We start from the raw sequence: 14,960 nt of genomic DNA, 5'->3' as shown, positions 1-14,960 counted from the left end.
TTCTTCTTCTGGCATCCCTTGAGACTTGCCTTCCTTCCCTCTCCACCATTCTGACATCTTTCTGCACCAACTTAACAGCTCAGCAGGGGCATTATTTATTCAGCGACTACCCACTGTGGCAGAGACCACAGCAACTAATGGTAACAAGAGATCTAACTTCTGGAGGAAACTGTTTTTGTGGTTGTTAGGTATCACTGAGTTGAATATGATTCATAGTGACCCTATGAATAGACAACCTGAACCCTGCCTTATCCTGTGCCATCCTCATCATCTCTGAGACACCAGAGCCCAATGCTGAAGTCACAGTGTCAATTCATCTCATTGGGAGTCTTCGTTTCCTTTACTGACCCTCCATCTTTCTAAGCATCATGTCCCTTTCCAAGGAACAACCTCACCTAGTCACGTGTCCAAAGTATGAAAGATGACGTTTCATCAACGTTGCTTCCAAAGAGCACTCTGGTCATGCCCTTTCCAAGACATAACTGTTTATTCTTTTGGCAGTCCATGGGATATTAGATACTCTTCTCCAGCACCTCAACCCAAAGACGTCAATTCTTCTTCTGGGATCCTTATTCACTGTTCAGCTCTCCAATGAGTAGCAGGTGACTAAGAAGACCCTGGCCTGAATCAGACACACCTTAATTTTTGAAATTACATCAATGTTCTTCAGTATTTTGGAGAGGTCCTTGACAGCAGACTTGTTCAATGTAATAAATAAGTTTCCTGATTTCCTGACTGCTGGTACCAACAATGTTGACTGTTGATCCATGCAAAATTAAATAACTGACAGCTTCAATCTTTTCTCCATCTATCATAATATTGACTGTTGGTCCTGCAGTAAGGATCTTTGTCTTCTTGATGTTGGGATGTAATCTATACTGAAGGGTGTAGTTCTTTAACTTCAGCAGCATGTATTTCATGTCCTCTTCACTTTTCAGCAAGCAAAGTGGTGTCATCAGCATAACAAAGGTTGTTAATAGGTCTTCCTCCAAATGATGCTATACTCCTTTTCAAAACTACAGATGTGAAAACTAGACCCGAGGCAGAGTCTGCACAGGTGAATCTAGGGTGGAGCGGAATTACAGTCTGTGTCTTGGGGTTACAGGGCATGTCTGAGGAGAAGAGGTGATATACTCACAGGTACCAGAAGATGCCATCCAGGGCATTCTTTAGGCAGCCGTGGAGAGGAAGGGTGTTCTCAGAAGGAGCAGCATGTGCAGAGGCAAAGCATCTTCTGAGTTCTGGTCACATTTACATACTGTGCTGGTCAAGACCTTGTGGACACCACAAAGGCCACCTGTAATTCACTTAAACAGTAAGTGAAGGTGTTGACTCTTGAATCAAATTCAAGAGGTTGGTTGATCCAGAGAAACTTGATCCAGCTGCTGAAACCAAATTACCAAGGCCTCGGTTTCTCTCTCTCCGTTTGCTGTCTCCTCAGTTGCACAAGGTGGCTCATCAGCACCTTCCAACTTTCTCTGCCTGAAGGTTGTGGGGCTGTAGGCTCCGACCCAGGTCAGCAGTGCCAGGCCTCCTGGTACCCGGTACCTGGGAAGATAGCAATTCTGTGCCAATAGCAAGCATACTCACTCCTCACTCTTTCTTTTTTTTTTTTCCTCTTACTAGAACTTCACTTTCTCAGAAGTTTCAACACATTTTTAATAGCATCTCCTTGGCTCTGGTTGAATCAGATATTCATCTCTAAAACAGTTTCTGAGACCAGTAGAACATGATCCTCTGAATGACATAGCCCCAGGTCATGGTACCCAGGTCATGTGCCTCCTTTGAGTAACCAGATCAAGAAGCAGGGATGAATGGTGCCATCAGCAAGACACCAAAGGTAGCCAGAGGTGGAATAACCACAGGAAGCCAAGGCATTTGTCTTACTTGTGAATGTAAGAAGAGCGCCTAGATTTGCCCTAAACTAAATAATAATTAACCATGAATAGGAAGTCTCTAAGAAGTCAATGGTAGACCATCAATTTCTCCCAAGTTTCCTTTCTCCTGATATATCTTTTCCACATTATGTAAGACTGAAAAGAGGAAACATCCACACTACACAATGCAAACTTCATCTCTCTGTAGAGCAATCATGTGTGTGTGTGTGTGTGTGTGTGTGTGTGTGTGTGTGTGTGTGTGTGTGTCAGAGTCACAATGTTTACACAGTCGTCATTGTTTCCCACATCTTTCTTTGCAATACAGGGAAGTTTGGGGATTGAACCTCCTTCCAAATGTTAAGCAACCATAGCCAAGAAACAAAGACCACACATAAAATGTGATGCTGACACTGAACTGGCCTAAGAGAGTGCCATCACTGTGCAGGGCTTTGGGAGGCCCGGGCTCCTCCTTGAGGTCTCACAGCTAATGCTTACCTGGAAGGAAGTGGGATTGGGGCTTTGGGCACCTCTCCTTCACAGATCAAGTTTAGCCTCTCTTCTCCAAGGAAGATCCCACAGCCCCCATCTCTGGCACCAGCTAGGACAAACTGTGGAGGGTGGGGAAGTCTGGAAGGGTCCTGAGCCTTCAACTCCACAAATCATCCTGTTTTAATGTAAAGGGCGATTGCCAAGAGTACAGCATGTTTTCCTGCGTCAGCAGCTCAGTGACTAATGCCCCAAGATAAATGGCTTTGTTTTGCCTTGTTTAGAGTGATTCAGTAACCCTTCACTCCTTTCTGCTGCAAAGTATACTCCCAGGCACCCTCCCAGTTGTACACTGGGGCTAAGGAAGCTTGAGGTTTAAGGATCTCCAGTTGTCCAGAGGCCAGAAACTTGTCACACTGTGGAAGCTGTTTCTCTGAAAAGGGAGTCCAAGTCCTTTGAGTTAGGAGCTGGTGAAGACTGGGTTTAAAGCCTTTTAGTGCATGACCTATGGTATTAAACAGCAGCTCTTCCCTCTAGCCTAACAGTGCTGGGATCAGAAGGCTGCTTCAGAGAACCCAGGACTATATGAGAGAATTCTAGGTACCAGGATGGAAGGGACAGAAGAATGGCTAACTGATCTGGAACAAGGAAGAGCTTATGATTCCATCTTGGATTATTTAGTATCAAACCAGGAATTTGTGTTTCTTTTTCAAAGCCAAGAAGACACAGGATTTTGACAGAAATCTAAGCCATGCACCCAGATTCAGGTAGCTGAGAATTTCAGGATGTAGGAAAATTGATCAACAAACTGCCATGCACAGATGATACAACCCAGACTGCAGAAAATTAAGACTTGAAATGCTTACTGAAGATGAGTATGGATCATACTCAAGATTAAGGAAACAAAATTCCCACAACTAGACCAATAATCAAAATAGTGATCAATAAAGGGGGGGGGGAATGAAAAATCCTTGGAGCTGTCAAATATTCCATAATATGTGGATCTACAGCCAGTCAACACCCATGGGGGCAGCAGTCAAGAAGTCACACAAGTACAGTTCTACTCTGACACAGATGGGTCACCAGGAGCCAGAAGCTATTTGACAAAGACTGGTTTTAACTGGTATCTAACCCTTCCTCAAATGACAAGATAAGCAATTTGGGAGTTACCTTGGAAGTGGACAATCACATCTGACTCCTGTTCTATTAATCAGTAGGAGACTATGTGAAAAACAAAACAAAAACCAAACCCAACCAGCTCTACCTTTGAGATCAGACTTGGGTATGATTCCCAACACTGCTGAGTACCAGATGTAGGAACTTAGGTGATAATTGTATTCTTCTTCACATGATGGCATCTATGTAAGGAAATAGCATATATGAATGCTCTGTAAAGGATAGCTAGTATTCATGCACTTTACTAAGAAGCAGAGAGCCTCCTGCGAGCCTCAGTAAGCAGTCAGTAAATTTGCTGTACTCAAAAAAAGCAGGAAGAGGATTGAAGAAATGTCCAAGGGGCTAGGTAGGACTTCATGAGACTTGTCAGCTGGAATACCCAAGTACTGAGCATCCTGGTGCCAAAGCCCACAGACAGGGAGGAGAGTCTAGTGCCTGGGCATCCTTCCAACTCCAGCTCTGGAGCCAACTCGGGGCTACCTCAGGCAAACGTCTCAGCACTTTTGTCCAATGTCCAGAACAGTTCACAAAACAGTCTTGGGAAGTGCTCTTCCTTCCTTTTACTCAATCCATCTCTGTCACCACTCTTTTGTTTCTGCCATAGCATTGTTTCACAGCCTTTTTTGACCTGCAAGCTGTTTGTGTGTGTTTCAGGAGAATCTGTCTGGCTTCCAAGTCCAGGTCAGTGAGGTCCAGAAGCTATGGAGATGGTAAGGTCCAGAGTTCAGAAAGACCAGGGAAGAAGCAGAAGGAGCAAAAAAGAAAGTGAAACATTGAGGCTGCAAGAAGAGAACCAGGCTTTCCCTTTCTGGAAAAGAACTTCCCCGAGTGATAATTGACCATAACGTGTCCCCACGTGTCAGTCACTTAACACCATCCTAATTTAGACATCTTCTTTTCACTTGTCTGCTGTATCATTAGGGAACTCTGGTCATCTGGTGGTAAGGAATTGTGCTGCCAACCCAAAGGAACAAGGTTCAAATTTACCAGTTGCTTCACAGAAGAAAGATGGACAATCTCCTCTCATGCGATTTACCACCTCTAGAAACCTGCTGGAGGGTCAGCTATTAGTCAGTTCTGACTCAACAGTATAACAACAACAATTACATCATTATCCAATATTTTGCATTTATGATAATATTCTGAAATTCACTAATCAACTGTTTCACTCATTAACATTTATGTCTGACAGGGCAAGCTATGACAGTTAGTCCTACGTGTCAATTTACCTAAGTCTATGCTTCAGAGCATTTCAGCATTCATATCATGATGGAAGTTAGTAGCTAAGTATGTTAAGTAATAAAATGGTTTTCTTCCATTTTCAGATCAATGTGATTATCCTCCACTTTTCTGTAACACTGATTTTCACAAAACAGCTCAATCATTGGAACCTAACCATGTTGCTAGGTTAGATGCATAATAATAAGGGGCTTTCAGGTCCAAGTGGGCACAAGAAACTTGTGCCAATCACTTCTACCCGGTCTAATTCAACACAACCATGTGATAGATAAGTTTATTAATTTAGAATGAGGTCATCTAAACAGCAACTATAGTCATGGACCTTACCTGATAAAATATATGGGAATTAGATTTACTACATATGTGAAAAGAGCTGCTGGTATGTTTAATACCATCCGTCAGAACAAAACCATGGACTGTGGAACAGGCCATCAATGCTGATATGCAAGTTAAAACTGCAGCTGAAAGCCATTACAAGGCATCTAAAAGAACAAAAATACAACCTTGAGTTTATCCCATCAGAATTTAAAAACCATTTCAAGAAGAGACCTGATATGCATTGTGGGTTGACATTAAGGACATCATACTCAAAGAAAGGCAAAGGTCATTAAGAAGACACAAAAGAAACAAAAGACCAAAATGATGTCAGAAGAAAAAAAAATTGACACTTGTTCTTAAACACAGAAAAGTTAATGCATAAAGAAGGGAGAGAGCTAAGCACAAAGTATCAAAATGCAGCTTGAGAAGATAAAGCAAATATTATCAAGAAATATGCAAAGACTTGGAGTTAGAAAACCAGAAGGCAAGAAAACATTCAATAGTTTTCAAATGGAAAGATCTGGAAAAAAGCATTCAAGCTTTGAGTCATAATACTATAGATTATGGCTTATGGAAGGATTCAATGGGCAAAATATTGAATGATGCACGAAGTATCAAATTGTTCCCAAAACAATTGGTCAACATTGAACCATTTCAGGAAGTATCATCAGATCAAGATATGATGATACTGAAGGAAGAAACGGAAACTGCACTGAAGGCAGAAGAATATTCAGGGACTGAAAATAACAGAAGAGGAACTAGAGTCCTGGATGTGCTCACTAGTCTATGCCAAGAAATTCCCAAGACAACTTCCTCCTGATCAGCCAGCTGGAAGACACCCATGTTCATGCTCATTCAAAAAGAATGGGGAAAAGACCCCAGTAATTCAGTAGAAGGTGGAAATCATAAAACAATATCATTAATAGCACACCCACATTAAATCTTAAAAGATTATACTTTCTTTTTTATTTTTCTTTTTAAAGAACACTAACACACCCATGTTTATCATGGCTTTGTTCACAATAGCAAAGAGTTGGAAACAACCTAAGTGCCCATCAACAAATAGATGAATGGATAGAGAAGCTCTGGTATATTCACACAATGGAATACTACGCTGCTTTGAAAAACAAGGAACTCATGAAATATTATACAAAATGAGAGACCCTGGAGGACATTATGCTGAATGAAATATCTCAGTCACAAAAGGACAAATATGGCATAATTCCACTGTTATAAAAGAGGACTGACATAAGGAATTGGGGGAGACTAAGAAAGAGGGGATAAATAATTTATACTGCACTGAAACAGGTAAGGGAGAGAACTGTTTAAAAGGGATATATGATTAGGTATTGTTGTCATGACAGGAGTCCAGAATGAAGGCTGCATAGTGGAGTGGACTTGGGGGGAGGGATTGCATAACAAAGAAAGAATTTTTCTTTTACTATTCAAAGAAAAGAGCAAACTGGGGCAAGGGATGGGCAGTGAGAAAGGTGCAACAATGAATGAATGGAAATTCAAAGTCTCTGTAGACATTCATTAAAATTAATTTTAAAAAGAAATTTTAAAAAAAAGAACACGGAATATGTCCTAAACTACCAAATGAACAAAAGGTTAGCAGGGGAACAAGGAACTGTCAGAAATCTAAGCTGGATTCGGAAGAGGCTTGTATCATAACTGACTTCAGATGGATTTTGGCTGAAAGCCAAGAAGAAATATGTTTAATTGTTGGGGTTTTGTTGTGTTTTTGTTTGTTTGTTTTACCATGTAAAGGCATTTGACTATGTGGAGCAAATAAATTATTGCTAGCATTAATAAGAATTAGAATTCCAGAACACTTAATTGTGCTCATGTGAAAACTGTACATGAAATAAGAAGTAATCATTCAAACAGAAAAACACTGTATGGTTTTAAATCAGGAAGGTATATTCCAGGAAAGTATCATTTCACCATACCTAGTCACCAAATGCATCTGAGCGCTGGGCCATGAATAAGGATGATAGAAGAGAAATTGATGCCTTTGAGTTATAGCCTTGGAGAAGAATACTGAATATTTCCTGGTCTGCAAAAGAACAAACAGTTATGTCTTAGAGAGGGTGCAGTCAGAGTGTTCCTTGGTAGCAAAGATGGCAAAGCTTTGTCTCTCATACACTGGACATGTTGTTAGAAGAGGCTATTCTTCGGCAAGAAATAACATGTTTGGAAAGATGGAGGTTCAGAAAAAAAGATTAAGATTCCCAAAGAGATGGAGACACAGTAACTATATCAATGGGCTCACGTGTGTCAGAAACGTTAAGGATGGCACAGGACAGGACATGATTCAAGTCTGTTGTTCTTAGGGTTGCTATGAGTCAATCTCAATGGCAACTAACAACAACAACAATAACATTCATCATGCAAGTTTAGCAAATAATCCAAGAAGCTGAACTACAATAAGAAGGATGTGACATCAGGATCGGATAAAGACTAACCAACGACTCACATTATGCAGATGACTTGACCTTACTTATGGAAAGTAAAGCAAGACTTGAAGCATTTACTGAAGATCAAAGACTATAGCCTCCAATAACGATTACATCTCAACATTAAGCAACCAAAAATCCTCACAAAAAGAACAGGAGATAATTACATGAAAAATGGAGAAAAAAATTGAAGTTGTCAAGGATTTCACTTTGCTTTGATCCACAATCAACACTCACGGAAACAGTAATCAGTAGTTTTAAAACTCAAAAGACATCAGCTCTATAAAATGCTAAATGGTAGAGGAGAAGATGTAAAAGGACAAAAATTCACACCAATATAAAGCAGGAATGGAACAGAAGAAGAAATACAAAGAAAAAATAGGTAGTAAAGAGAAATAAATATTGTATTGGAGAAGTTCAACTATACTGATATTTATGATTAATGAATAGGGCTTCAGGGTTATTAAAACAGAAATAAACATTAACTTTTTTCTCCTTTATTCATTGGTAAGCTTTTTATAAAAGAAGTATCTAAAATTGAAACTCAAAAATTTGGAACTAAAGTTATGCAAAATACACATATACAACACATGTGTTAATCCTTGGAAGAGAAATCTTATAAGAAATTATCCATTAAAATGATAGAGCATTAATACTTTCTATATATTAGAACATACTCAAAATTTGTATTACAATATTCAAAGATGTTAACAAAATTACAATCACAGGAGGCCATTCTCAGAAATGAATCAATTCCACAGTCAAAAATTGTTAGATTATAGAAGATTTTTATCAAACCATTTAAATAATAAAATGATAAAAGATTTTACATAATAGAGCCAGATAGTATACTTTGCACCCAATAAATAAAAAAATACACATTCCTTTCAAGTCTATAAGGGTCATTTACAATATTTGACTTTAAATTGCATGTCAAAGAAAGTCTTATAAAATTCCAAAAGACTCAATATGATACAGACCACATGTTCTGACTGCCACACAATAAAACTCAAAATAAAGCATTACAAGGGTGCCTGAAACAAAGTAGCATATATCTGGAAACAAACAAGCAAAAATGTTCCGCTGCTACATAGTTTCTAGATTCTAGAGGAAATCATGATTTAAAAAAATACTCTTTTATTATTACTTTAGAACTGAGCAATGATAAAAGCTCAGCACATCAAAATTAGTGAAGCTTGTATACTTAGAGACAAATAGCTAGACATAAATACATTTATTAAAAACAGAGAGAGATTGAAAATAAATGAACAGAGAATACATTTCAATAAGTTGAAAACAACATAATGGAGCAAACCTAAGGTCTCAGAAAAAGGGGAACAATAAAGATAAAATCTGGAAAGAACAAACAAAAAAGAGAAAAGAAAAACAAAGTTTGAAAAGCAGTTGCATGAACAAAACAGAAACTAATGAAATGGGAAAACGTCTGGTAAGGTTATCAAGAAAAAGCAATGAGATTTAAATAAAACAATTTATTCTTGTTAGCATGATAAGCAATCAAGCAGACATAACAGATAGTAGAGTTAAGGCTTCTGATGAGACCTTGAGCATCATTATTCCAAAGGAAAAAGACAAACAGACGGACCAATGGGGAAGCAGGAGGCAGTAGAAGACCTTTAACCCCAAGGAATCAAGACAGCACGAAGGACCAAGCAATAGTCATGAAAAAGGAACCACAACTAAGAATTTGCTAGTGGATTTTAGGATGCCAGAGACAAATGTTTCAATATCTTAAGCGTTTGAGAGTGAGTTATACATCAAGGTAGGGAGGGACTGGGACCAGACATCTCCTTTACATCTCTAAATGCAAAAAGAAATATAGTGAGAATAACAGTACCTACAAACTTCTGTTTTAGGCTAGGTTATTTAGAGATGCAAAGCCAGTGAGATGTGTGTAGATATAGAGGAATAGGTATAAATGTTGTTGTTACGTATAAATAAGTGAGAACTTATTCAAAGCTGATCCTCTAGCTGACTTTCAGAGGTAATAAATCACACGAGAGGAGACTGCCCATCTTTCTCCAATGGAGCAGCTGTGTTGACAGTGCAATTCCTTATGACTAAGCCACTGGATGCTTAGTGGATCCATCTGGAACCACCATCAATACACTTGGCTACAGCGGTCAGGAAATTAGAACATGTATTGCCCTGGGAAGGTCTGTAGTCAGGGACCTCTCCAAATTATTGAGGAAAAAAAGGATGTCAGTTTGAGGATTAAAGTGCGCCTGATTCAGGCGATGGTCTTTTCGGTCATATGCTATGCATGTGAGAGGTGGACAGTGAATAAAGATTACAGAAGAAGAAGTGATGCCTTTGGAGAAGAGTGCTGAATATCCCATGGACTGTCGCAAAAAGAAACAGACATGTCTTGGAGAAAGTGCAGCCAGAGTGCTCCTTGGAGGCAAACATGGTAACATTTGACCTCACATACCTTGGGCATGTTGCTAAGAGGATTTATTCCTTGGAGAATGACATCATGCTTGGAAAGGTGGAGGGATAGTGAAAGAGAGAGTGGAAGAACTTCAACCAGGTGGATTGACACAATGACTCTAGTGATGGGCTTGAGTGTGTTGGAGATTGTGAGAATGGCACAGAATGAGTAGTACTCGATAGCATCTAACACCAATAAGAAGCCACCAGAGCTCTACAGGTATAGATCTATTATCAGTACAATGTATCCACCTGTAAATATATACAGAGAGAGAAATGTATCTTAAAAAATGGCTCACATGGTTAGAGAGGCTGGAGAGTCCCAAATCTACAGGGTCAGTCATCAGACTGGACACTTTTGATTCACGTGCTTGTTTATCTGATACACTCACAATCCACAGTCAGATGATAGGCTGTTGGCTTTGAGGGCTGCAGAAGCTGTCAAATCCCCAAAGCAGCAGGCCTATGAGATGCAGAAGCTGGAAAATTCCAAATCGGTGGTGGAGGTCAGGTGATGACAAGCCAAATAACAGATCGAGAAGGAGGGAGAGCATTGCCCCAGTGCCCCCAGCACAGGCATACCTTGTCCACTGTACACTATTTCATTGTACTTTACAGACATTGCTTTTGTTTTACTCAAACTAAAGATTTGTGCCATTTTTCCTATAGCATGTTTCTATGTTGCATTTTGGTAATTGTGCCACCACTATTCAAACATTTTCATAACGCTATCTAACAGACCACAGTAGACACCTAACTTATATGCACTGGGAAACCAAAACCATGTACACAAACTCACTGTCTTATATTTGCTTCAATAAGATGGTCTGGAACTGAACCAACTGGATCTCTGAGGTGTGCCTATGTCCTGGATGCAGGCCACACCCCAAGGAAATGCCTCTTCCATCAGAGTGAGGGTGAGAATTGAGGAAGGATGCAACTTGACTCATGCTCTCTTGTAAAACTGTGACTCAAAATACACTGCACACCAACCCCACCTCATAAACACATCAAGGATAGCATTTATAACACTTACAAAACCCACAGAATCCTCGTCTGTTGAGTAGATGCAACCTCACTGAGACCCTCCTCGACAGAGCAGAACTGCCTCTTATCATTACCAAGGTTGCCAGTATTTATGGAAGCAAACTACCTCATTTTCCCTACAGCACATGCGAGGATGAGTACCTAATATTACAAACAGGAGGACAAAGATATAACACTGGAAATTACGGTGTTCCCAAGCTGACACCTCATATTAACCATCACAACTTCAAGAGAAAAAAACAAATGCATCCAGAAGGTTCTAAAAGAAGGAAAGCTGTAATTCATTTGTGAGAGCACTGAATAGACATTTTTAAATATTTACACATTCAGAATGTATATGATTTATTCAACCCTACTGAGAAATGCATGCAGAGAAATTCCTCAGCTAAGCAAGAATCAAACAGAAATAAAGAGGTCAAGAATGGGAGGAAAGCTTGGTATAGGAAAACTACTGTGACTAAGAAAACTAGCAAAACTTAATGGTAACTTATTTTAAAAATGGAGAGCAACATCATTTTAAAAGTCACATAAATTTTAAAAAATAATTACTGAGAGAGAAGCTGCATAAAGGCAAGAGACCAGGTCATCATAATGATCTTTGTCTCCAATGGTGGCCTTGAGGTAAGGCATTCCGCTGTTCAGCCAAGGGCGCAAGATTCAAATCCATCATGCTGATCACAGAGAGAACTTAAATGATACAGAGATGTTGAAATCTATTGTTAAAATTTTGACTTCACAGATTTCTATCAAAATGTGTTCCCCAGAAGCAGAGGTATATATTAATTTCAAATGGACAAGGACGAGTTACAAAATTTAATCATATCTTTCACCACAAGGAAAATATTATTAAAATCTAAAAAGTACAAATAGTACAATACACAAATTTAAACCACAATGCAACAAAGCCTGAAGTTAATAACAAAAGAAACAAACAAAGAAAGCCACTCAGGAGAGGGGAAAATAAAACTTGCTTTAATAGCCCTTGAGTCAAATAGGAAATCAAAACGAAAATAAGCGATTGTTTAAGAAACAATGAGAGGCCAAAGTAAAGAGAAAACTAAGCTCTAAAGAACAGAAAATATATAGCTTTATGTTTTTCTCATTAGACAGAAGAAAGAAGTTAAAGTGGCATGGCCGAGGGCAACTGGGGCCCTCTTCATTCCTGGAGCCTGAATGGCTGGGCCATCTCTGCTGGGAGAAGTGACTAGTCTCAGGCGGGTTCTGCCTGCTACCTGCTCACTCACTCCTTTTTTTTTTAATTGGTTTGCATACAATAATTCGTATACACTGTATCTCACTCACTTACAGTGTGTTTCATACAACCATTCATATACATGTATTTTCTACAATTGCTATTGATCTATGCCTACATCATGTGCTTGATTTTTATGGTCTTTTATTAGGGGTACAGCACTTATCTACCAGTTTGTAGCATTGGGTGAAATGGCTAGGATCATGCTACTTTATAGTTTGTGTATGTATGTGCTTGCTTGTTCACTGTTTGCTCTCACAAGTACAGCACTTCTCTGTCAGTTGACATACTGGGGAGCTTTCAGATTGAGACAGATGGGGGGGAAGACTGGTCATCCACTTCTGAAATAACCAGCCTTTTGAAAACCCTATGAGCAAGAGAGGAACACTGTTAGACAATACTAGAGGTAGAGTTCTTAGAATCAAATACACTCCAAATTAAGAGAAACCATTACAAACACCCTTTAATAATTGGTACATGGAATGCATGAAGTACGAATGTAGGAAAATTCGAAGTAGTAAAACATGAAATGGAACATATGAAGATAGGCACTCTAGGCATTAGTAAACTGCAATGAACTGGCACTGACCACTTTCAACTATCACATGATATACCATGCTAGGAAGGAAAAGTTGAAGAAAAATGATGTTGCATTCAGAGTTAAAAAGGCTGTTGTAAGATTTATCTTGAAGTAAAATTAGTCCAATGCAACATGTTTTTCTTTTTTAATTTTTATTTTATATTGGTTTGTTTACAAAGTTCATTGTGTTTCACACTATTCTTCATTTACATTGTGTTTCATACAATCATTTTTGTGCATTATGTTTTCTAAAATTAAGCATCATTGGACTATGCCCATTATTACCATCTTTTCAGGTCCCTGCTGGATCTTTTTTACTTTCTTTACTTCCTTCCTTCCATCCACCAAATTGTGCTGCTACAAAGGAGCTGATTATGGATCCAAGTAAAATTAAATCATTGGCAATTTCAATCTTTTCTCCATCTAGCATGATTTGACCTATTGTTCCAATGGTGAGAATTTCTGTTTTCTTGATGTTAAGATGGAATTCATATTGAAGGATGTTCTCTTTAATATTATTTATTAAGTTCTTTAAGCCTTCTTCATTTTCCAAAATCAAGACTGTATCATCTACACAATGTCAGTTGTTGATAATTCTTCCTCCATTTCTGATGCCACATTCTCCTTCATATGGAACAATTTCTTAACTTTCTTAATTGTTTGAGCAACTGCTTCCTAGTCTAGGAATAGCTTTCACATGAGTACAAATAAGTGTTCTGGAATTCCCATTCTTACCAATATTATCAATAATTTTTTATGATCAACAGAGTCTAATGCCTTTGCACAGTCAATAAAACACAAGCACACATATTCTGACAGTCTCTTCTTTCACTCCAAGTCCATCCGACATCACCATAAATATCCTTTCTTCCAAAGCCTCTTCTGAATCCAGTTTAAATTTCTGTAAGTTCTCAGTCAATATACTGCTATGATCTACTTTACCAACAAAGACAAAATAGAGAAGAATGTTCTCAAATTCACTGTCAAAAAAGAACATTTCAAGATCTATCCTGAGAAACAGTGCTGTTATGATGATACAATATCCATCCACATACAAGGAAGACCTGTTAATAGAACTATTTTTCAAATATATGCATCAACACTAAAAGAAAAGATGAAGGAACCGAGGATTTCCACCAGCTTTTGCATTCTGAAACTGACTGAACATACAATCTAAACACTAGTGTTTGGCATGCATATTAGAAAATAGAGCCTTAGTGACCGGAACAATTTTGGAGATCATACAACAGAATTCTGTATAATCCATTATTTATTAATTGATTATTTATTAATTGAAAATGATTTTTTAAAAAAGAATAGAGAATGCACAAAGAGACTGTGGAGAAACTCAGTATCAACAGTCAAAACAAGATACGAAGCTGGAGCATAAATTACTCATTTGCATCTTTAAATTAAAGCTGAAAAAAATTAAAACAAGATCACAAGAATCAAAATATGAAACTGAGTGTATTCCATCTGAGTACAAACTCATATCAAGAACAACTTTAATGCACTGAGCACTAATGACTGAAGACCAGACAAGTTATGGGATAACATCAAGATCATCGTGTGTGTGTGTGTGTGTGAGCATATATTAAGACAGCAACAGGTCATTTAAAAGATGGTGGGAGGAATAAAAAGATCAAAAGCAAACATTAGAAGAGACTCTGAAACTTACTTCTCAGCAAAGAGAAGCTAAAACAAAAGGCAAAAACAATCAAAGAATAAAGCTGAATAGAAGATTTCAATAGGCAGCTTGAGAAAGAAAAGCAAGAGATCATAATGAAACGTGCAAAGACTTGGAAGAAGAAAATCAAAGGGAAGAATACACTCAGCATTCTCAAAGTACTGAAGAATAAATTCCAATTTCAAGCAGCAATGCTGAAGGATTCTCCAGGTTTGATGGAAGCATCAAAAGTAGGTAGAAGGAACCATAGTTTTCAAAATGCCCTCTTTTAAATATTTTAATGAGGTTCTTTGCATCAAGTTTTTCAACACAGTATGTCGTTTAGTTTCTTGACTGCTAATCCCACCAGCACTATTTGAAATCTCAATCTTTTCTTTATCATGATGTTGCT

Source organism: Elephantulus edwardii, unplaced genomic scaffold (genome assembly GCF_000299155.1).
Source record: "Elephantulus edwardii isolate Elephantulus edwardi_28Jun2011 unplaced genomic scaffold, EleEdw1.0 scaffold00011, whole genome shotgun sequence".
Lineage (NCBI taxonomy): Eukaryota > Metazoa > Chordata > Mammalia > Macroscelidea > Macroscelididae > Elephantulus > Elephantulus edwardii.
Note: the sequence above shows the minus strand (reverse complement) of the source record.